At 36.8% G+C, this 25,300-nt stretch overlaps 1 long non-coding RNA gene across 1 annotated transcript; it reads left to right on the top strand.

Annotated features, from left to right (window-relative positions):
• Positions 1–21,977: 21,977 nt before the first annotated feature.
• Positions 21,978–24,464, top strand: LOC129877394 (uncharacterized). The gene is made up of 3 exons (XR_008763535.1): positions 21,978–22,059; positions 22,629–22,674; positions 23,956–24,464. It is a non-coding gene; the product is annotated as an uncharacterized LOC129877394 (long non-coding RNA).
• The last annotated feature ends 836 nt before the right edge of the window (positions 24,465–25,300 follow it).

Here is a 25,300-nt window from a genome sequence, read left to right as displayed (position 1 = left end):
TACTATTGACAAAAAATTACTATTCATAAATAGTACCTTCGCATAAAATAGACAGAATAACCGAGGGATATCATACCACTGTTGGAGGGAGGAAGCACCACAACTAAAGTTTGATATGATGATAAATAATAAAAATAAATTGGACACGAGCATTTTACTTGGAAGCCCTCAAACAAATAGAGGGGAAAAACCACGGGGTAGAAGGATTTTTACTATTATGATATGGAGTACACCGCTCTCAAATACAAGGAGAAAACAACAATTAACACTTCTCTCTTGTAAAAGGAATAACTCACAAAAGAGGACACTCAAGACTACAATATTTATCTTGGTGTATAACTCTCTTTGTGTTTTTACTCTCTCTCTCTCTCTGAATTGTGGATGCTCTCATGTTAGAAGTAATGAGCTTATATTTTATAGAGTCATAAACATTTTCCTATAAGAAAAAAGACTAGCTAAATATATGAAAACTTTGTGTTTTCCTTTTAGGAAAAGGAAAACCCAATTATACTAAAAAATTCTTTTCCTTTCCTTTTTTTTCTACCTACTTTTTCTGTCTATTTTTTTCTTTTTTGAATTTGACTTTACTTAGCAACCTTTGTTGACTTTTCTTTCTATTCATTCATACTTAAATCAATAAGTCGGATATATTGAATTTGTATGCAAGATAAAAAGAACTTCTGAAAACTGAGCTTGCATTGATTTCTAGTAAAGTTTGTTTGACATCAAACATGGGGACTTCATTAGTATCTAATGGCTATATGTGCGTAACAACTTATTATTTGGACTTAAATTGGGTTCTTCAGAAAAGGATTTGAGTTTTCGTCATGTTCCTTGTCCATATTCAGGTGTAGTTTTAGGTCATTTATTGATTGTTTTCTTAAAGAATGGGGAATAGAAAAGAAAATCTTCACCCTTACTTTAGATAATGATTCTTTTAACAACGGTGTGGTTGATATTTTGAAGAATCATTTGTCTTTGATTCTTTCACTAGTTTGTGAGGGAAAGTTTCTTCATGTTCGTTGTGGAAATCACACTCTTAACTTATTTGTTAAGGCGGATTTAGAGAAGGTTGATGCAGCTATTGGAAAAAGTAGAGAAGGTGTTAAGTATATCAAGAATTCAGAAGACTAGAGAAATTTTCGGAGTGCCTTAGTAACCTTGGTCTACCATGTTCTAAAAGGCTACGCTAAGATATGCCTATTCGGTTGAATTCCACCTATCAAATGATTGAAAGTGCTCTTCTGTATCAGCTGGCGTACATTCATTATGACTTGGTTGATCCTCATTGTAGACATGGCGTTTTTGAAGATGAATGGAAAAGGGTTGAGATTGTAGCTACATTTTAAGGCCATTTTATGATGTTACAACTTTGTTTCTGGATGCAAGTACCCCACGGCAAATTTGTATCTTCCTAATGTATGGAGAACAGAAATGTTATTGGAAGAATACAAAAATAGTGAAGATCCAGTGATGAGTGAGATGGCCATTTCTATGTTAAGAAAGTTTAAGAATATTGGGAGTCATATTGTATCATTTTATTTATAATGATGGTCCTTAACTCTCGATATGAACTGAATTTTATTCAGTTTTGTTTTTCAAAGATAATTTACAGTTATTATTCAAAGAGTACTTGATACGTTCGACTACAACCTCGTTACCAGAGGAGCATGCTTGTAGTAGTAGAAATGAAATGATTGATGCATTTGAGGAGTTTGATATGTTTCAAAGTCAGTTGGAGTTAAGTATAGGTGAGACACAATTTGACTCGTATTTGGAAGAAGCTAACCTTGATCGTAAAACAAATCCGAATCTAGAAGTACTTGAGTTTTGGAAGGGTAACAAACTAAGGTATTCAGAACTTTCATTAATGGCACAGGATGTCTTGAGTGTGCCCATCACTACAGTAGCCTCTGAATCTGCATTTAGCACTGTAGATCGTGTCATTGGAAAGTTTTGAAGTTCTATTCTTCCCGCAAATGCTTAGGCAAAACTGTGTACTAGGGGTCGGATTTGTGGACAAGAAGGTAAATTTATCTTCTTTATTTTCATTTGTTTTACTTTCTTTAGTGAATCTGCATTTAACATTTTAATGACTTCTTTTTCTAAATTATCTAAGATCTTGATGGATTCAGATGTGACTATCATGAAGATGAGATTGTTGTTGACCTTCAACCTTATGTTGAAAAACTTAAGAGGTAAGAGTTACCTTTGTTTAGCCTTTCTTTTACATTGTTATTGGTACTCAAGAACAGCTCTTTCTCCAACTGTTATATGCTAACCAGGTAAAAAGGTGTTTGTTGGATTGGCCTCCTACTTGCACAATGAGCCTTCCATCACTACTTTCTTGATTTAAATTTTTTGTAGTATACTTGTGATGTTTATGTTTTTTGAGTATTCCTTTATTTTACAAGAATGGGGTCTGAATGTTGGTTAAAGCAAGTTTCTTGGTTTTGCTGATTTTTCTATTATATGACTATTGTTTCTCTGTCCAAGTTCAAGATTTGAAATTTGTTGAGTGTTTTTGTTTAGTATTTCATCTGTTGAGGTATTTGAAGAGTGATCCCACCTTGGACATTTTCTTGTCCAAAGATCCAGATTGTACTATAAAGGCCTACTGTGACTTAGATTGGGCTCATGTCCAGAGATCAGTGAGTGGTTCGTTATAGTTCTGCTGGGAAACAATCCAATTATTTGGAAGTCCAAGAGCAGTAAACTATTTCCTTGTCTAGAGATCAGTGAGTGGTTATTTGTTTAGTGTAATTTACTTGGGCCATCTCCCACCCATGCTAAATTTTGCACCAAATGCTATATTTGGTGGAAATTGCTCCAACTCATGTCAAATTTTGAACCAAAATTGGTGTGTGAATAGTATAGCACCAAATTTGGTGCATGCTACACTATTCATCACACCAATTATCATTTATTATTATTTTATTATATCATACTTTTAGATAAATATTATATAAATTAATATGTTTAAATTAAAACATTTTATTAGTTTTATATAATATTTTTATATTATTAATTTTAGATTAAATTTTAATTTTTTATAAATTATTTTTCTTTTCTTGAATTTTTTTGAAATTAAATTTATTAATTCTACTATAAATTTGAATTGGATATAAGTACAATTAACCTTGACAAAAATTAAATATGCAAAATATATATTGGTGAATAAATAATACAAAGTACTTTAGAATTATCGAAAATAATAGACATTCAACAAACTAGTAATTGACATACATCAAAATTTAAATATAAAATACATAATAATTTTAAAGAGTACAATAAAACATAATAATTTACAAAAATTACAACAACAACTTAATAATCTGATAGATTATTTCCAGATCCACCAACACAGAAGCTCATTTTGAACTATGTAATGCATTAATAGAGCATTTATGGGAGCACCATATTGATCTTGAAAGTCGAATATTCATGTTAAATTTAAAATAAAATTTTCAATTGTATAATATTTTTAATTATATTTCGTTAATGATTTCACTTTTATTTGTGTTATCCATTATTATGTATAATATGTAATATTTGCTAGCAATTTATATTATTTAAAAAATTATGATATAAAATAATTTTATATTAAACGACTATAATTTGAAACAATATGAAAATTATATATAGTGAATGCTTTTTAGAAAAAAAAATTGTTTTATGAAATAAGAAAATATAAATGAAATAAGAAATAATAATATAATAATAAAAAAGAGAAAAAGATTTTTTTTTGGTATAAAATTTGGTGCATTGGGTTGGAGTTGCTTTGCACCAAATTTGGTGGTTGGAGATGCCCTAAACTGTGTATTAGTGATTAGATCAGTGGTTAGCTGCTTTATTAGTTTGTTAAATCAGTTAGTTAGTTAGGATACTTAACTGTTATTTAGTCGATTAAGCTTCCTGTTTCTTCTCGTTTACCACTCTTAGGTATGGAATACGAAAGATTAAGAGTTCTTGATTAAAAAAAGGTACGTACTAATTGAGAGTGGAATATAAATATATCAATTAAAGTTGGAAATATTTTATCCCGGGGATGGGATGTGGTCCAAACTATAACTAACTCACCCCCCGTTACTATAGGGGGACTGCTACCTAATCTTAATATAACTAGTTTCTTCTGACAAAAAAAAAGCATGAATATAAATGTTGATTGACCAAAATATCCACTAAGTTGATGTACTTATTTGCCCTTTTAAGTTAAACTTTCCTCCATCTAAAAAAAATAATGGGTATAAATGTAGTTTTGTACTAGGACTAAACAAAACATATTTCTATTTGGACTAAGTTTATTGTAGAATACATATTATCCTATTAATACTAGGAGCTTAACATTAGATCTATTTAAAATAAACTATGAGTAGAGAATTTCTACACGTTTAATAATATTGGTCGACCAAAATATTCATCGAATGTTGAACGACTTTTATATCCTTAAGGAATAAATATTTAATAGTTATAACTTTAATTAATTTCAAAGTCCTACACATTTGCATAAATTAAATAACAATTATTTTAAAAAATAGTAAATAACAATTTTGTCTATTGTAGAAAAAGAGTAAACGATAATTTTATCTATTATAGTCTTTTAATAAAGGAAATGTTCAATCAACAATTCAATAAGATAAAATCTTCCGTCATTAACCTTTTTTTCTAAATTCAAGATGATTCGAGACCCAACTCCTGAATCCCGGAACAAATCGGGGTCGGATCCCAATTTGAGTGTCGAATCTAGAGTCAAAAAATTGAGGTAATATTTTGGGGTGTCAAGGTTGGGTCCCAAGTTAAGTTTCAGGGTAGGATTTCGTGTCGAGTGTCAAAATCGGGTTTCAGATCAGAGTCAAAGTCGAGTCCTATGTCAAGTATCAGAGTGGGTCCTTAATCGATCATCGGGATTAGATTCTGGTTCAAAAGTCGGATCTCGTGGTCGGGGTCCTGATTCGGAAGTCGGGTCCCAAATCAAAAGTTAGAGTCGGATCCTATGTCGGAATTTTAGATCGGGTCCTAGGTCAGATTCAGGGTCAAATTCTTGTTCGTAAGTCAAATCTAGGGTCTGATGTTAAGATCGAATCTCAAGTTGAAAGTCAGGCTGGGTCAGGAGTCAAAAGTGGGGTCGGTCTCGTGTCGAATGTTAGGGTCGAGTGGGTCAGATCTTGGTTTGAAAATTGGGTGCAGGGTTGAATCTCAAGTTGAAAGTTGGGTCTCGATTTGGGATTCAGATCGAGTCCTAGGTCAGGAGTTGGTGTCAAAAATGCCGTCCAAAATCAATGTTGAGTATTAAGTATCGAGGTCGAATGTCGGGGTCAAGTTTGAGTCGGATCCAAAGTCAAATATCGAGATCGAATATCAAATTAGAAGTCGGGTCTCAGGTTGCGAGTCACATCTTGGAACAAGTGTGGGATCGAGAAATGGGTCGAGAGTTAGGGTCAAGTCTTGGTTTGAAAGTAGAATCCCAATTAAGGTGCCGGGTGTCGATATGGGACTCCGAATTAGTCATCAAAGTTCTTTTTTGTATGTTGAATGATATGGAGTAATGTGCAAAGCACGCTCATAGACATAGTATTAATAAAAGTTGGAACAAAAAAACTTAAAAGTTGAAATACCAAATGTAATGGAAAGTGGTAAATTGTTTATTTCTTGTTCAAATGGGGCAAGCCAATCAAATAAAAAAGCCTAACGGGGGCGAGGTGGAGTGTCAGTATTTAAATCTAGGTCCTCTAGGGGGTACTCTCCTACCCAAGCCTCGTTCAGGAAGGGGAACTTGCAAAAATCTTTGGGTTCCAACCTGGGTAATTCCTGCTGGGGAGCGATATAGAAGAAGATTGTCTTGATAGTCTTTCACATCCTCATCATGAGGCAGTACCTCTTTATGCTCTTCCTCCTCTCCTACCGCAGCTAACAATGAAGCATATCCACTTCCATGGCACTAACTGGTGGCACTAGAGCAGGGGTATGGGCAAAGTAGCCTCTTAGTTGCCTCCGAACCGTGGCTATGTCCTCCTCCAAGCAAGGGTCAACTGGTGGGTGTGACTGAATGGGAGGGGAAACATACTTATCCTCGTCTTCGGCCTCTACTACTCTTGCCCAGCTGCTCTCGGACCCGTTAGCCCTCTGCCTCTTCGGTATCCGAAAGGAGGCTTTTCTGATAAAAAAGGGGTGGAAATAAGAATCCATGGAGAGTACCTCATCGAAGTCCAGCACTGGCACCTTGGCCATCTTACTCATAGCAGTAATCAAGACCACCTGGAAGAATGCCTTCTTGTTGCCACGGTAGAACATCTTCCATTCTAACACAATCTGAGCCCCTACATTCAGGCCTATCCCTTGAATAGCACAAGCCACCGCTAGATCCCTCGGAAAGGTTACATTGGTACGGTTGCTAGAAGGGCGAATTCTTTTGGAAACAACGTGTTGCCATTTCTTTGCATTGTCAGACCAGTTGGTGCTAGTGATGCCCTCGGTATTGGGCCAGTAGATGCTACTCTGGCACTCTGGGACCACTAGAGTGTCCCATTACTACTTTAGGTTCATCTCCCTCAGCCTAGCCTCATACTCCGCATTTGAGGCGTTGATTGTTTCCTAATTTATCTTACATGTGTAATTGGTTGATTTATTATTTTCCTAAACATGTGCAGATAAAAGTAACAAGTTAGTTCTTATATGAATGAGCAATTGCTGGCCTATTTTTTGATGAACCTATTCTTGGTGGTATGAATATTGTGAGTGCTGAATATAATTGTGAATGTGGTATATTTGGATTGGGTGTCACATTCTGATAGGGTGAAGTATGTGTGTGTGGATGGTCCCATGAGGACTTGGTGACATATGTATTTTCATGTGATAGTAAGGTTAGTGGTAGATGAACCACAGACTAAGAACTATAAATGAATTCTTGAGCTGATGTGTGCTAAAATTAGAGGATTATGATCATGAATACACTTATTAGTGGGTAATAGGATGGTCCATGTTAGGCCTAGAGGTGATCTATATGGTATAATCGTGTTCTGTATTTATTCACTTAGAAGTCGAGGTTTCTAGTTGACATAGAGTGCTACTTGTGTGATATCCATGATTGACTGAGGTAGGGACAGTATCTAGAATTCAAGTGAGGAGGAGAGTATGGTTGTGAGATGGATATGCTTTACATTGTGAGACAATTAGTCAAACTAGTAAGGGTTGGGAAAAATCGCTGAATGGTTAAGATTGCTAGGTAGGGACTATGGAGTGATGGAATAACAGTAAGGCGGGTCCTTAACTAATAATTTTTAAGTTATGACTAGGGAGGTAGTGGAACCGTGTTGTTCATGGTGGTGAATACCCTATGGTTGAGAATAAGGAATGCACTAAATTAATTGGAGTGGCTAAATTGAGGAAGTCTAAGTACTATGCTATCTCTTACTTTTTGATTCATATATTATACAGTGGGTATCAAATTGAACGATGATACCTACCAGTACATGTTGGTTGTACTGATACTACTCTTGCTATTCCACTTGGTATAGTCTGGTTGTAGGATCGGTTATGTTTCGTAGGTGAAGACGAAGGCGATCATCCAACAACTTCTATTTTCCTTTATCTTGGTGGAAGCTGGGTCATTGGTCTTTATTTAATTTCTACTCTTAGTAGCTCTTTTACCTATTTAGACTAGTATCTTTGGGGGTTTTGTGTAATTGAATAAACTTATCTCCAATAGAGTTTTCTTTGGAAATTTTGGTTAATTTTTCAACTTTGTTTTAAATTCTGCAACTGTTCTTATATAAGGGTTCTCCTACTTAAGGTGTATAGTGGGTACCCGCACGTCCTGGTGGGTTAGGTCGTGACAATTTGGTATTAGAGCCCAGGTTACCTGTCTCTCAGTACAAGAGCAAGTGTGGAATAGACTCTTGTGAATTGGTGTGTTGATGTCCACATCTAATCTTTAGGAAGCTATGAAGTATTTTAGGAAGTGGTTCCGTTCCTTCTCTCTTATTCGTGCGATCTTTCACTTATGGTATGGGTTGAGTCCAATCTCCGAATTTCAATTGGTATCTCAACGAGGTAAACTAAATGTCGTTGTCACGGCTAAAGAAACACAAGTAAGGAAATTGGAATAAAAACGGTTCCAATTTGTATTTTGCCTTAGAGGCGGTGAGAGTGCATAGATGATCAACTAATGTTCGTCCATGGGGAAAACTAAATTACTTTACTTGCTTGAGTTATGTAGCTGAACATTTGATTATGTGCATATTGACTCTTGATTTAACGTGTGAAATACCCTTGCTTGTTTGTTGAATTTGTGTGGTGTATGTTCTCTATTAAGTTCTATGAACTAGATGTCAAGGAGGAGTTATAACTGTATTATGTGCTTGATCTCTGTGAAACCCAAGACTATTAAGGGACGAGTCCTGATGTGTCGAATGATATTCTCATGTGAGGGAATGCGACCTGTAAATGGTGCATAGACTTGCCATTGGTAATAATTGGTAAGGGAAATTAACAAGCGAAGACTGTGGAGAAACTCCTATTTTGGGGCAGTCGGAACATGGTTGCAAATAATGTGAGAAAAAGATTTAGTGTTGAACATGGGTCTAATAGTGATCACGAACTATCATTAGCATTCAAGTCCATGATTATCTATCACCTTGGTTCAAGTCCTTGGTTATTATCAAATTTTACTTCAAGTCCCTATACTTTTATGATTATTCGGTTCAAGTCCCTGGACTTACATAGTCATGGTTCAAGTCCACCACCATTATCATTCTTATTTCAAGTCCATCGTTACTTACTAGCTTTGGTTCAAGTCCTTAGCTATTATTACATTAGTTCAAGTCCTTGGTGTCCCTTGTACTTGGTTCAAGTTCACGATTATCTATCACCTTTGTTCAAGTCATTTTTTATTATCAAAGCTTGATTCAACTCCCTGATACTCTTATGATTCTTCAGTTCAAGTCCTTAACTATGTTCAACTTTGGTTAAAGCTTCAAGGTTATAGAATGGTTTGGTTCCAGTCCGTGGGAAGTTGTGGCATTGTAGGAACTTCATCAGATTCTCTCATTTACTTCAACTATCTTTGCTCCTGTTGGGCTTATGGGAGTCCATTCAGGTTGTTACTTTTAGACTTGTGCACGAGCGTACCCATCGGGTTTATGGGAGCCCGGTGGATTTAGCTAATTTTTCTCCTTCTTCTTGTGTTGAGTACGCTCGTGTACATACCTACCTTGATTTCTTATTTCTGTCTTTGGTTGTGGTTAGTTTCTCCCATTTCAGTTTACTTTTTCTTTTCTTGTTTAGTCGTCCTATGATGCTTACTGGGTACCTGATATTTTGGTAATCATACTATGCTCTACATCTATTTTCGTGATGCAGGTTCGAGTACTAGCTATCAGCGTAGATCTCAAGCCAGCTGCAGTCTTTATTGGAGGCGAGGGTGAGCAGACAACATTCTGGATTTACCCATCTCTCTCTCTCTCTCTCTCAATATATATACATACATATATATATATATATATATATTTCGATTTGTATATATTTCATTGTGCTTCTGTCGTTAATTTGTGTTCATGTTATTTCATTGTTGTTTTAAGTTATATTGTTGGTCTTCTACCCTGACAACCCATTACTCATAGTTCTGACATATGGGTCAGCTTGCCTACTGGTAGGTCATAATAGGTGTCATCATGACCTGAGAAATCGGGTCGTGACATGTTTCTAGATATTTGGGTAAGAAAACTTATTGATTTATCTAAAAGGAAATAATAAAAGTTCAGTGGAATTAGATGGGCTAGGTTATGCCTCGACATTGGGCCCATCTTGACCGTACCCAGCCTATCTTAGCCCAAGTAAACTTTGGGTAAGACTGGGAATTGACCTATCTATTGGTTCAGACCGCCTCAACTCACCTAACTCCAGTCCAAACAACCCATTTGCCACACCAAAGTATAGGGTGGTTGTTGATGTTTGTGGTGGATGATAATTGGGAGCAAGATCGTGCCTCAAAAGTTGATGATAGTGGTTGTGTGTTAATAATGGATAGAGTAATGATTAAACTCTCTATATAAATGAGCAATAATTTAATGATTTTAAATTTCTTATAACATTTATATAATTCTTACCTATTAAGAAAAAACTAGGGATTATATCAAAGAAAAAACACTTGATAAGTTTTAATATAAATGATACATATTCAGACTTTCTTCAGTTAGAAATAAACGGGATCTTAGTCAAAGATTATTTTGTATTTACATTCTGAGCAAGGTTGCCTGATAACCAGATAAAAGATAGAGAATTTGAACAACACACTACTTTATGAATTATGGATTAAGAGTTTCACTTAACAAGTACTACCCCCACCACCATAACTTGGTAAAAGGCCTTAGCTCTTCTCTATATGCTCTAATTGATCTTCAAACATTGTAGGGAAAATCATAAACAAATTTTATAGGCAGTGCACTTTCAAGGTTACAAGTCATATGCGCTGATACTAGAAAAATATGTAGAATTTGCAACGCTGAGATGATACCAAAAGGTTAGGACAATGAATTTTGGCAATTTCAATTTTTCATATCCCGTTATTTGTCAATCGTTTCAATGTAATAAAGATCAGGGTTGCCTAACACAAAATACAAAAGACAAGTGTAAAAATAAAAATGCATGAATTAAAATTCAGAAACTAGATGCAACTCCGAACATTACCTTCAGCCATTTGAATGTACATAAAGATCGGTAATCGTTACTAGTAGTATCACAGGAACTCTTACCAATATACCATGACTATCTCTCTTCACATGTTGTTGTAGATTTTCTCTGATTTGTGCCTTCACCAAGTACAAACATTGTTCCTCTCTACCAATCCCGAGGACCCTCCAATTGAAGAGATCCTGAAAGATGCAAAAATCGGGAAAAACAGCACAACACATCTTAGTTGCTTTGTCAGTTGCGAGACAAAAAGGAGATTGTACTTGAAGTCTGGAATATACAAAACATCACTCAAAATTTTGTCCTTAAGAACTAGTAATTCACTAACATGGCAAATAGGAACCTGACCTCCTGTAGGCAGGTTTACTTTAATATTCTTCTTATGACCAAAGTCTATATATTTATTCATTTGGCTTAGATTGTGAAGCATATGATTAGATGCACATGTATCAACAATCCAGTTGCAATTAACCACAGCAGACATAAGTGTTGTAATGATACCTGATGTATGTTATACCCTATTTTAACCGGTTCAAAATAAAGTACAACATATTGATGATTTCTAAATTAAATAACTAACTTAAGGAGTCGCCACCTAATTATTTATGGTGAATTAGGGCACCTAAAATTGATTAAAGTTAACTCCATTTTAAGCTCTACTAAATCAATTTAATTCTAGGGGTTCAATTAATCCTAAAAGGAAGGGATTAGGCATCCTTTAAGATCCATTAAAAAGGGTTAACCGGACAAACTTAATTAATTAATTAGGCTAAATGTATAGTAGTAAAAAATGATATTTACAGAAATTACTAGTAGACGAATACATAAATATTTTGAAAGTGATTTGAGTAAGAAAGATAGTATATATATATATATATATATATACATATACACTAGAGAAATTACTCAAACTTCGCACGATCATAGAAAAAAATCAAAACGTGATGTAATAGCTAATTTTTTGTTTTTGATAAAAAAAAAATAAACTTTTACATAAAAATTTTAATCTAAGCACCTTAAAGTAGGTGAAAATGAGCCAAATATTATTTTATCTTAATTTAAATTAAACTTCACAAGCATGTTGGAGAACTCATGCTTCTCTTTATCACAATCAATAATTATATATTACACCCATCTTACGCCTTTAAATTGGCGAAAAGAGAGGAAGTTAACAACTTGTAACACAAGAGATGATAAGCACTATGAACCTATATAGTTGTGCTGTATCATATTTTAAGTGCTACTACTAACAACCACTCGACCCTGCTCCTGCTACGATATTTGCACATTTAGATGCTACTACCGTACTACCAAGAGGATTGGCTGCCAAAGGTATATCTTTCTGTTATTGTATTTGTTTAAATCAATCAAATATCGTTTTGACTCTACTCACTAGTCTTGTAATCATATTTGTAAATAGTACTAAAAGCTGGCATTTCAAGTAGTTTCATGAATTTAGAATTTGAAGAAAAAAATAACCCCCCCCCCCCCACACACACACACACAATAGCTATGTGTACAACATACTAATAGAAAATTTTGTAATGTGTATCCTGAAACGGATAGAAAAGAAGAGCATAAGAGTTATTTAATAAGATACACCTTAAGAATAATGAATCAATTTCTAAGATTTGTATGTGAATATATAACTGTCAATGAGCTAACCTTGCACTGATTAGCCGCTTAACCATCCGGACCAAAAATGTTTGGTGGCCATCCCCATTATTGGTCCTGGGTGATTCAAATTCACATCCACTAACACTTCGTATAAATAATGAGGAGATCAAGGTTATCAGTTTCATCTTCGATGAAAGTAGATTGTATTATATCTGTACAACTAGTGGTAGTATGATCATCCAATTCGTGATCAATAGGAGATATTACTTCATCATTTGGAACTAAATTATAAACGATCCATACTTTTTTCCACGAGGAAACTTTATTCCTGCAATGCTAACATGGATTCAGTAAATTAAGATGATGGGATGCCTTCAATGAATCACATTGAAGGCAAGTGAAGAAAATTTCAAATAGACTTGGAGGGATTCCTATCCTAATAATCTCAATTTCCGATGACATAATACATGAATTGTCAAATAAATTTCAAGATAAGGAATGTTTGACATATATGGAGGCAAATCAATTAATGCAGAGATAATATAATTAACTAAACATAATTTTACCGATCGTGCGCTTCTTCTCTGTCACAGAATTGAAACCTTCATGTATTGAAACGAACAGGTTAACGCTTCCAATTACTCTCTCTCCCCGTTAACGCTTCCTTTTCCTTCTTAATCCCTTCTCTCTCTGAATTTTTCTTTCACTAATGACCTGCGTCCTTTATTTCTAAAACATTGCAGAAATGGTCTTTTACTTATTCGTGATTTTATTTTCTTCTAAAAAATTGGAAAAAAATAAATGAGAATCCTGCGTTTGTATTGCGCAATGTCACTGGGCTAAGTTATATATATATATACATAGACTTAGGGCATCATTTAAAAGAAGATCAATTATGAGTTGAAACTGATTCTTTAAAAACCAATTACTTTAGTAAATAAAATTCAACAAAAACTGCATATTTATATGAAACTTAAACTTAAACAAATGTTCTTTAAAAAAACACGTCTTGGTTGAAAATTTCTCATCAACTTGGTATTAAACTTTGATGAAAGAAGATGATTTTCATTAACTCAAAAGCATCCTTTTAAGGAGCAAAATAGTTTGCACGATTCAAAAATTAAAACCATGTCTTTTTTTTTTGCAAAGTTAACAGTGATAAAATGAAAAGGGATATGAATAGATTTAAAGAAAAATTAGCTACTGCATCCTCTATTAATATAGCAACTACCCCTTCAAAAGTCCAACTATCTAAGACAAATAATCTACAAACAAATCAAATAATCTACAAACAAACAGTAGCAAATAGGGACGAAAAATAACTGATCAAGCATAAGATGAGTGAAATGTTCAACAATCATTCTTGTCATCTCCTCTCACTTTCATGCTTCTAGTCAGGTGTTTTCGAGAGAAGGAGAAGCGTGAGTGAAAAAGAGAATGTAGACTCCTGAAGCTCTTCTTTGTTTCTGTTTGGATGCATCATGAGGGAGTGAGATGGGTGAGTGAAAGGAGATATGCACATTTCAAGTCTTGCGGTGACATGGAGTCTCAAAGTAAGACTTTTCGGCTCCGGAGGTGTACATGCAAAGAAAAAATAAAAAGGAAAAGCAAGGATAAGCATACATATATGGCTAAACAACATTCTCAAACAAAAAACTCAACTACATTGGTTCAAGGATGGAGATGCTAACACCAAGTATTTCCATGCTTTAATCCGTGGTAGGAGAAGGAGATTGTTCATTCACAAGGTTACCAACGAAGAAGGGGATTGTATTCAAGGCGACGAACACATTGCTAGAGCAGCATGCGATCATTTTCAGAAAATATTCACAAGTGATGAATCTCGGATTCCGGAGAACATCTTGAATTACGTTCCTAGAATGATCACAGATGCTCAGAATGAAAGCCTTCAAGCCACGCCTACCATTGAAGAGTTGAAACAGGTAGTCTTCTCTATGAATCCTAACTCTGCAGCTGGTCCGGACGGTATGAATGGAAAATTCTTCCAAGCTTGCTGGGAGATTATTTCGGAGGACCTACTAGCAGTGGTTACTTCTTTCTTCGGAGGGTATGCTATGCCTAAGTTCTTTTCTCATGCTTGTTTGGTCTTGCTCCCAAAGGTAGATCACCCCAACACACTCTCTGACTATAGACCCATTAGTCTCAGTAACTTCACCAATAAGATCATATCAAAACTCATTTGCCTCAGGCTTGCTCCAATTCTCCCCGTCTTATTTCTCTCAATCAGTCCGGGTTTGTAAAAGGAAGAAGTATCTCCGAAAATATCATGCTAGCACAGGAGATTATCCACGATATCTGAAAGCCTGTTATTGGCGAAAATGTGGTTATCAAGTTAGACATGGCCAAAGCATATGATAGAGTCTCCTGGTCCTATACTTGTCTAGTACTGAGAAGGATGGGCTTCGGTGAGACCTTTATTGATATGATTTGGCTAATCATGTCTAACAATTGGTACTCCGTTATCGTTAATGGGGCTAGACATGGTTTTTTCCACTCCACCAGAGGGCTCAAACAAGGTGATCCTCTTTCTCCCGCCTTATTCATTTTGGGAGCGGAGGTGCTATCCAGAATGTTGAATAGTCTTCATAATTACCACTTCTACCATGGTTTTCATATGGAGAAAAGAGGCCCACAGATTAATCATTTGAGTTTTGCGGATGATGTTATCATCTTTTCCTCCGGAAGGAAGGAAATTCTCCAGATTATTATGAAGACCTTGACTCTGTATGAAAAGACATCAGGGCAGCTTATAAACAAGAATAAGAGCCACTTCATGATGCATCCCAATGCACTCCAAGACAATGTGGAAACGGTGAAACAGGTTACGGGTTTCACTCAGAAGCATAGTCCCATCACCTACTTAGAATGCCCTTTGTACATTGGCAGGCAGAGAGTCATGTACTACACGGACATGGTCTCTAAGGTTGTCAACAGAATTAGAGGGTGGCACTCCAAAATCCTCAGCTACGGCGGTAGAGCTACACTCGTGAAATACGTACTTCAGTCGCTCCCAATTCACCTTCTTTCGGCCATTACTCCCCCCCGTACTACTCTCAAACAGATTGAGAGAGTCACCGCTGATTTTTTCTGGGGGTGGAAGGATAACAAAAAAAAATACCATTGGGCTTCATGGAAGAAACTTTGTTACCCTTATGACGAAGGAGGTATTGGATTGAGGAGAACTACAGATGTGTGCAAATCTCTCCAATTAAAGCAATGGTGGATCTTTAGAGCTAAACCAACATTATGGGGTGATTTCCTTAGAGCCAAATACTGTCAAAGAGCGAATCCCATCATCAAAAAATTCCATACTGGCCAGTCGCTTGTGTGGAAACACATGATGCACAACAAACACATTGCCGAACCTCACATTCAATGGAGGCTTCACTCGGGTTCGTGCTGTTTTTGGTGGGATGATTGGCTAGGTATCGGACCCTTAGCCAACTATAGGCAGGAGTTGGGAAGAGCAAACAATGCGAGGGTGGCTGATTTTCGTATAGATGGCCAATGGAACATCGATATGCTAAATCAGTTGGCACCAGCGCAGCTCGTTCCTCTCATTACTTCTTTCACACTTCAGCTGCAAGGAAACACACCGGATCAGGCCATTTGGAAGCTGAATACCAATGGGAACTTCACATGTTCCTCGGCATGGCAGCTTGTGAGGGAACACCGGACCAAGACACTTTCCGACCATTACACTTGGCACAAAAACATCCCCTTTAAATGCTCTTTTTTGTTGTGGAGGGCTTTTAGAGGCAAGCTGCCAACAGAAAAAAGATCACTGCATTTGGCTATGGTTCCACACCATGCTATTGCTGCCACAGTCCAGGTTCGGACATCATAGAGCACATTTTTAGCACTGGCCATTTCGCTAGGAATATTTGGCACTACTTCTCAAATTTCCTAGGCATAAGGCATGAAGCCACACCCCTCAAACCTCTTGTTATGAGCTGGTGGCTTCGCAAGTACCGCACAGAATCTCACAAACTTATCCTCCATTCCACCCCAATATTTATATGTTGGAATTTGTGGAAGAATAGGTGCGCGAGCAAATACGGGGGGAAGAGTTCTAGCTTGGCAAGAGTGAAATTTTCAGTTTTCAAGGACATCTCAAATCTTCTTAGAGTCGCGTATCCCTATATCCATTGGCCCTCGAACTGGAGCCACACCATCTCCTACATAGATAAGTGTACTCATGAGATGAAGATCACCCAAGTCTCGTGAATTAAGCCACAACTCGATTTCGTCAAGCTGAACACTGACGGCAGCGCATTGGGTAATTCGGGGGCAATTGGGGGGTGGCATCGTAAGAGATCACATGGGTAAATTCATCTTCGCCTACGCCATACCGTTAGGGGAGGGAACCAACAATCAAGCTGAACTAGAGGCGGCAGTTTATGGGCTTAAATGGTGCATTCAACAGGGTTTTCAGCACGTTATCTTAGAAGTTGACTCGGAGTTGCTCACTAAATGGATCAATCATCAGACTTGTTATATCCCGTATTTTATATGGTTGGATATTTTAAAGTAGCCGTGGTAAAGTGAAGGAAATGATCATCTTCCAATTTTTTTTTTTATACAAGTTGGTTATGAATATTATTTATGAACATTAGTAGTGTGGAAATATTGGAAAAGGCTAAGGTCAAAAAGGAAAATTCGCAAAGTGGCCTATGATAATATTGTGGAAGGCTAGGGGTAAAATGGAAATTTCACAAAGTATTCAAGAAAATTCATGTAAGAGGTGTATGTGGGACCCACTCTTTTATGACCATGTGATGAGTATATATGAACCAAAGTGTACATGGCAAGGCAATTAAGCCATCTTTATTTGTTAAAGAAGGTTCTAGAAAAAAAAATGGAGAAGGGGTCATTTGTCTATATTCATAATTTAGGGACTTATTTTCAAATAAGGGATAAGTGATGGAAGATATTTATTTATATATGTGTGTCTTATGACTCATTAGAGTCATTCTTATCCCAAGAGAGTTCTAGAAAATTCAAGAGGAAGAAGAGAAGAGAAACTTGAAGCTAGAGAGAGAGAGCTCGGTTTTGAGGAAAACAAAAAGTAAGTCTCCGATTTTGCTTTGTGAATTAATTATCTATGGTGTACCAAGATGTTATGAAGGTATTGGTAATGAAATTTTATGGTTTGGAGCAGCCCAAAACGTCACCGAACAGCCCCAAAGTTTTAGCCGAGCTAGGAGAGCTTCCGAGGCAAGTTTTGGAGAGTTTCGGTAAAGGTAAGGTCTCTCCTTTCAAATTGGAGTTTATGATGTTGTTATGAGGTGTATTACGTGTCCTAAATATGTCTGGAATCAGAGAAAATGTATAAGGAGGCATGATGTTGGAAACTACTAAATTAAAGTCGTAGTAGCTAAATCGAAGTCGCGTAGTGTATGGTCGTTGAGGCGCTGCGGGTGCAGCTGGTTGGATTGTATGTTGCAGGGATTTAAAGTCTTTTAAAAAGGGTGTGGTTGCTGCTGGTTGCAGCCAACGACCCCCCCGTTTGATATGGTTAAAGATTTTACGAAATAAAGGTTAAAAACTCTATTTTGGTATCGTAGTTTTATGCTAGTTGTTTGGAGCTTGTGTTGTGTAAAGTTGAGGTGATTTTATTGTATATATATACTACTGGTTGTTGTTGTTGATATGTTTGTTGACATGGTGGCCGAGTTGAAATCTCGGGGATGGTGTATTTATAAGGGAGATGCTGCCGAAATTTCGGCAGATTGGAAATTAATTTGTTTGAAGGATTGAGACAAGTATATGGTGATGAATCTAATGAATATGTCAACTCTCTTGAATGTAGAAAGACAAGTTGGAAGAATAAGAAAAGCTAGTAAGGCGCGGTACAGGTATGTAAAGCTAACTGTTCCTTCTTTTGGCATGTCTTTGGCATAAGTATGCAAGGCTTACCCTTCTTTTTCAAGGCATGATTCCGATGTTATGGTTTCATAAGTGCTTCCATATTTTCTTTGTTTCCAAAAGCTAGGTGTCAATGGTCCCAAGGAAATGACTACTTTTCCTATAACCCGTCAATGTTTCCAAAATTGTCTATAGTTTTCCAAAACAAAGGTTTACAATATTACAAGCTTTTATGACAATGACGATGGATATGTTTTATAACGACATTGATGATGTCGAGGATGAGAATATGTCTATGATGGCTATGATAAGAACGGCTTCATGTATGTAAGGTTTACCCTTCTTTTTCTTGGCATGTTTTGACATAAATATATAGAGCTACTCTTTCTTTTTGGCATGATTTTTATGAAACAAGTATATGACATTTTATACAATTTCAAGAAAGTCTTATTCGTAGAGCCACTAGGATGGCCAATTTTCTTGAGTTTCCAAAGGATATATTTTCTCGTGCTTAGATACGCGTATATGATTTCAAAAGTTTTATTTTGATATGATCCATGGTAATTTTCAAAAGGTACTTGACATGACTCTTATCTTGATTTTGAATCATAGCTCATTCCGATTTTTCTACGAGTCTTGAAAATTGGTCCTATGTGGATATGTATACGATTTGACGTCTTATGAGATTGTGACCTTATTCTATGTTCTCTTAATATTATCTTTCGTTGATAGTCTCATCCTATAATAATTGTTCCTTCAAGGTGAGACAAAGCGACCGTGATTAATTCATAATATAATCGGAGGTTACCGACCTTCCGTCACTCCGATAGATACATGACTTTCGTTGAGCTCTCCTACATGCTGTCTATATGTATATGTATATGTATATGTGGGATATGGGGAGGTGTATATGTGGCGCTATAGACGCATTCCCACCTGATCAGTTGGAGTAATTTTCATCCTGGACGCGGGATGCCCGGACTCGGGAAATATGTGGGCACGCCGACGTTGTTTGGTGATATGACTTCTATTTTCTATGAATATGAACAAGAAATGTTTTTTTATGATAAGACAAGCATGCATGGCATCTGGCCTAAAAGGGCACTCATATGTACATGTTACTCTCTTAACTCACTATATGTCTATGATTCTACGATATGGTTGTTCATACCTTATGTTCTTTATTATGCTGATTTTCATGCCTTACATACTCGGTACATTACTCGTACTGACCCCCTTTTCATTGGGGGCTGCGTTTCATGCCGCGCAGGTACACACAGACAAGTAGAAGTTACTATAGAAGATGTTCCAGCGGGGTTAGCAACTCCACTTGTTCCTGGAGTGCTGCCGAGTCAGAGTATATGCGCTATGATGTTTCATTCGAAGTTAGAGACTTTGCAGACAGAGTCGTGGGTATAGAGTGTCATATGTTATGAGTTTTATGGGATGATAGATTTTGGAAAAAATAATTCACGAAGCGTAGTTATGTTTTTCATTTCTTGTTGATGTAAAAGTCTAAGAGATTAAATATGTACTATGAAGCAGCGGGTTCGCTCGGCTCCAAGCATGGGGTCGGGTGCCCATCACACCCTGTTGAGATCGGGGTGTGACAAAGTGGTATCAGAGCAGGTCGGTCAAAGGGTTGTCTGCAAAGTCGTGTCTAGTAGAGTCTTGTTTATGGATGTGAAGCCGGCCACATTTATAAACAGGAGGCTGCCGGGCATCTAGGAATTGTCGACCTTCTTTCCGTCCTACTTCGTGCGATAGAGCCAAGTCATAGGAAAAGAGATTCCTTATATGAGCCTTATACGCGACTGAAGGAGGTGAGTGACGATATGGCGAGTTATGGAGGTGAGTCTGGATATATCTGCATTGCTACCTGAAACTGAAAATACTGGATGGCTGGAATGTGTCATATAGTTGTATGTTCTGTGAAGTACTGTTGATATTTTCTACGTACAGATTTTGAATAGTAGGCGTGGTGAGGAGATCTTGCCATATTGGGTACGCCTAACAGGAATAAGTGTGGGAAGGAAATACTGTAAATAAATAATAAGTGAGATGCGTTGTTTCAAAGAGGTTATGGCGATGAAAATGCGATCACTACCCTCGGGAATCTGGGAGTCAAGAACGAAAGATAGTCATGCACGAAAGCGAAAGGGGAAGATTGAGAATCAAAAAGGGCAAAACAATAATTGTAAAAGAAGGACGTGTTACGAAAGTATCTCAGAACCTGTAAGACCTTGATTCGCTCCCGATGATGTGATAAAGGTCATATGAGGAAGTGGACGCGATTATATCGGCATTAATGCACCCAATTCCATCAAAGTTACGAGGTTAAGCGTGCTTGGACAAGAGTAGTACTATGATGGGTGACCCCCTGGGAAGTATGCAAGAATTCTATATATCCAGATGTAAGAGGCAAAGGAGAGGTTAGAGTAACCTAAAGAAAAACTAGAGTTTATGGAATGGCTGGAAACCTTAAGAGGCCGCGTAAGACGAGGTAGACTAGGCTGGTGAAGAGATAGAAAGTGCATCACAACTCTGGAATAAGGATATGCTTGAACAGCGTTTGGAAGTATTTTGTGGGCTAGTCGATGGTAAATATATGCATGTACATATGCATGTGAAGGATGTCTCACGTATGATTGTATCGATGGACATGTGAGTTCCAGCAACTGGTGTCACGGTAAGGAAGGCATTAATCACACAAGGATACCAAAGATCGAGCGACAACAAGAATAAAGGGTACAATTGTTGCAACGTACGCTGCTATTATTTGACTATAGGTTAAGATTGAAAATTTTGGTGGAACAATATTTGGGAAATAAAGAGAGTAGGTGAAACTCCCGAGAAAAATCACCGACAATGCGCGAGACCATATTATATTAAGCCAAAGAGGGATCACAATCCTCTCAAGTACCAAAAAAAGGAAACCCATAACGTGGGATGAGGACTCGTGTAAGACCTAGGAGTTCGAGTATAAGGAGAATGGAGTGCGGGATAAGGAATGGGCATGAAGAAAAGGAAAACAATAAGAGGAACCCTCCCGAAGTATTAAGACACCCCATGAGGTCAGTTGAACATTCGAGGACGAATGTTCTAAAGGGGGGGAGGATGTTATATCCCGTATTTTATACGGTTGGATATTTTAAAGTAGCCGTGGTAAAGTGAAGGAAATGATCATCTTCCAATTTTTTTTTATACAAGTTGGTTATGAATATTATTTATGAACATTAGTAGTGTGGAAATATTGGAAAAGGCTAAGGGCAAAAAGGAAAATTCGCAAAGTGGCCTATGATAATATTGTGGAAGGCTAGGGGTAAAATGGAAATTTCACAAAGTATTCAAGAAAATTCATGTAAGAGGTGTATGTGGGACCCACTCTTTTATGACCATGTGATGAGTATATATGAACCAAAGTGTACATGGCAAGGCAATTAAGCCATCTTTATTTGTTAAAGAAGGTTCTAGAAAAAAAAATGGAGAAGGGGTCATTTGTCTATATTCATAATTTAGGGACTTATTTTCAAATAAGGGATAAGTGATGGAAGATATTTATATATATATGTGTGTCTTATGACTCATTAGATTCATTCTTATCCCAAGAGAGTTCTAAAAAATTCAAGAGGAAGAAGAGAAGAGAAACTTGAAGCTAGAGAGAGAGAGCTCGGTTTTGAGGAAAACAAAAAGTAAGTCTCCAATTTTGCTTCGTGAATTAATTATATATGGTGTACCAAGATGTTATGAAGGTATTGGTAATGAAATTTTATGGTTTGGAGCAGCCCAAAACGTCACCGAACAGCCCCAAAGTTTTAGCCGAGCTAGGAGAGCTTCCGAGGCAAGTTTTGGAGAGTTTCGGTAAAGGTAAGGTCTCTCCTTTCAAATTGGAGTTTATGATGTTGTTATGAGGTGTATTACGTGTCCTAAATATGTCTGGAATCAGAGAAAATGTATAAGGAGGCATGATGTTGGAAACTACTAAATTAAAGTCGTAGTAGCTAAATCGAAGTCGCGTAGTGTATGGTCGTTGAGGCGCTGCGGGTTCAGCTGGTTGGATTGTATGTTGCAGGGATTTAAAGTCTTTTAAAAAGGGTGTGGTTGCTGCTGGTTGCAGCCAACGACCCCCCCGTTTGATATGGTTAAAGATTTTACGAAATAAAGGTTAAAAACTCTATTTTGGTATCGTAGTTTTATGCTAGTTGTTTGGAGCTTGTGTTGTGTAAAGTTGAGGTGATTTTATTGTATATATATACTGCTGGTTGTTTTTGTTGATATGGTTGTTGACATGGTGGCCGAGTTGAAATCTCGGGGATGGTGTATTTATAAGGGAGATGCTGCCGAAATTTCGGCAGATTGGAAATTAATTTGTTTGAAGGATTGAGACAAGTATATGGTGATGAATCTAATGAATATGTCAACTCTCTTGAATGTAGAAAGACAAGTTGGAAGAATAAGAAAAGCTAGTAAGGCGCGGTACAGGTATGTAAAGCTAACCGTTCCTTCTTTTGGCATGTCTTTGGCATAAGTATGCAAGGCTTACCCTTCTTTTTCAAGGCATGATTCCGATGTTATGGTTTCATAAGTGCTTCCATATTTTCTTTGTTTCCAAAAGCTAGGTGTCAATGGTCCCAAGGAAATGACTACTTTTCCTATAACCCGTCAATGTTTCCAAAATTGTCTATAGTTTTCCAAAACAAAGGTTTACAATATTACAAGCTTTTATGACAATGACGATGGATATGTTTTATAACGACATTGATGATGTCGAGGATGAGAATATGTCTATGATGGCTATGATAAGAACGGCTTCATGTATGTAAGGTTTACCCTTCTTTTTCTTGGCATGTTTTGACATAAATATATAGAGCTACTCTTTCTTTTTGGCATGATTTTTATGAAACAAGTATATGACATTTTATACAATTTCAAGAAAGTCTTATTCGTAGAGCCACTAGGATGGCCAATTTTCTTGAGTTTCCAAAGGATATATTTTCTCGTGCTTAGATACGCGTATATGATTTCAAAAGTTTTATTTTGATATGATCCATGGTAATTTTCAAAAGGTACTTGACATGACTCTTATCTTGATTTTGAATCATAGCTCATTCCGATTTTTCTACGAGTCTTGAAAATTGGTCCTATGTGGATATGTATACGATTTGACGTTTTATGAGATTGTGACCTTATTCTACGTTCTCTTAATATTATCTTTCGTTGATAGTCTCATCCTATAATAATTGTTCCTTCAAGGTGAGACAAAGCGACCGTGATTAATTCATAATATAATCGGAGGTTACCGACCTTCCGTCACTCCGATAGATACATGACTTTCGTTGAGCTCTCCTACATGCTGTCTATATGTATATGTATATGTATATGTGGGATATGGGGAGGTGTATATGTGGCGCTATAGACGCATTCCCACCTGATCAGTTGGAGTAATTTTCATCCTGGACGCGGGATGCCCGGACGCGGGAAATATGTGGGCACGCCGACGTTGTTCGGTGATATGACTTCTATTTTCTATGGAATATGAACAAGAAATGTTTTTTTATGATAAGACAAGCATGCATGGCATCTGGCCTAAAAGGGCACTCATATGTACATGTTACTCTCTTAACTCACTATATGTCTATGATTCTACGATATGGTTGTTCATACCTTATGTTCTTTATTATGCTGATTTTCATGCCTTACATACTCGGTACATTACTCGTACTGACCCCCTTTTCATTGGGGGCTGCGTTTCATGCCGCGCAGGTACACACAGACAAGTAGAAGTTACTATAGAAGATGTTCCAGCGGGGTTAGCAACTCCACTTGTTCCTGGAGTGCTGCCGAGTCAGAGTATATGCGCTATGATGTTTCATTCGAAGTTAGAGACTTTGCAGACAGAGTCGTGGGTATAGAGTGTCATATGTTATGAGTTTTATGGGATGATAGATTTTGGAAAAAAATAATTCACGAAGCGTAGTTATGTTTTTCATTTCTTGTTGATGTAAAAGTCTAAGAGATTAAATATGTACTATGAAGCAGCGGGTTCGCTCGGCTCCAAGCATGGGGTCGGGTGTCCATCACACCCTGTTGAGATCGGGGTGTGACAAGACTAAACCTCCGTGGAGCCTTCACCAGGTAACTCAGGACCTTGTTGGTATTTTCAAATTATTTGTTCGCTTTTCTTGCAGGCATGTATACAGGGAGGCAAACTACACTGCGGATGCTCTCTCCAAGCACAGTCACACTCTTACCACTCCAGGCCACTACACCACCCTTCACCAGCTACCTCTTGGTACTCGAGGTTACTAAGATGATATTGAAATGTAAAAGAGTGGTGCTCTTGTGAGTGTTCAAGCTTTTCATATGATTTTCTAGCAAGCCAAATTGTGGTTCGACAATGGCTAAAAGGGAAAGTACTTATAGAAATATTTTAGGCTCTAACCTTAGAATTTAGGCGGGATATTGAATATCCATATTTGAACTTGATCAAAATTACAATTCAAAAAGTGAAGGAAATCTTCTGATGTTGATTTCCATCTGTAATGAAATCATCTTTCCTCATAAATAAATAGGCTCTTTTTGTCATAGACGAGAGAAGATGACGAGAGAGAAGACCCTTGCAGTAAAATGGTGTGACCAAATCTGGACATGGTGAAAAGAGATCTTCAAATTATTCTTGAAGAAGATAGAGGAGAGATGAGGTGTAGCTGCTGATTGAGATAGAGAAATAGGGTTTCTTTTTGAAAAAATCTGATATGCTTAATTCTTAAGGGCTTCTGGTTTGAGCCTAATTTTGGACAAATATATCATTGAAAATGGGTTGAATATTTAGGCCTTATTTTGGTTTCACTTGGGCCAAATTTTTATGACTTTTTCCTTCTTTACATTAATTCTTTTGAGCTTTTAATGTAATACTACTATAATATATGTTATTTAAAAAGTTTAGCAAGTAAGAAACTTGAAAATAAAGTAACCGCAATCATTTTAAAGAAGATGACACTATGTGATAGTAGTAATATTAATAATATAAATTTTAAAATAGTACATATGATAATAAAGGATGATAACCACAAAACATAATGAAGGTTGAAGTGTACTAACAATATAT

Source organism: Solanum dulcamara, chromosome 12 (assembly GCF_947179165.1).
Source record: "Solanum dulcamara chromosome 12, daSolDulc1.2, whole genome shotgun sequence".
Classification (NCBI taxonomy): Eukaryota; Viridiplantae; Streptophyta; class Magnoliopsida; order Solanales; family Solanaceae; genus Solanum; species Solanum dulcamara.
Note: the sequence above shows the minus strand (reverse complement) of the source record. Positions and strands in the feature narration are given on the sequence as shown.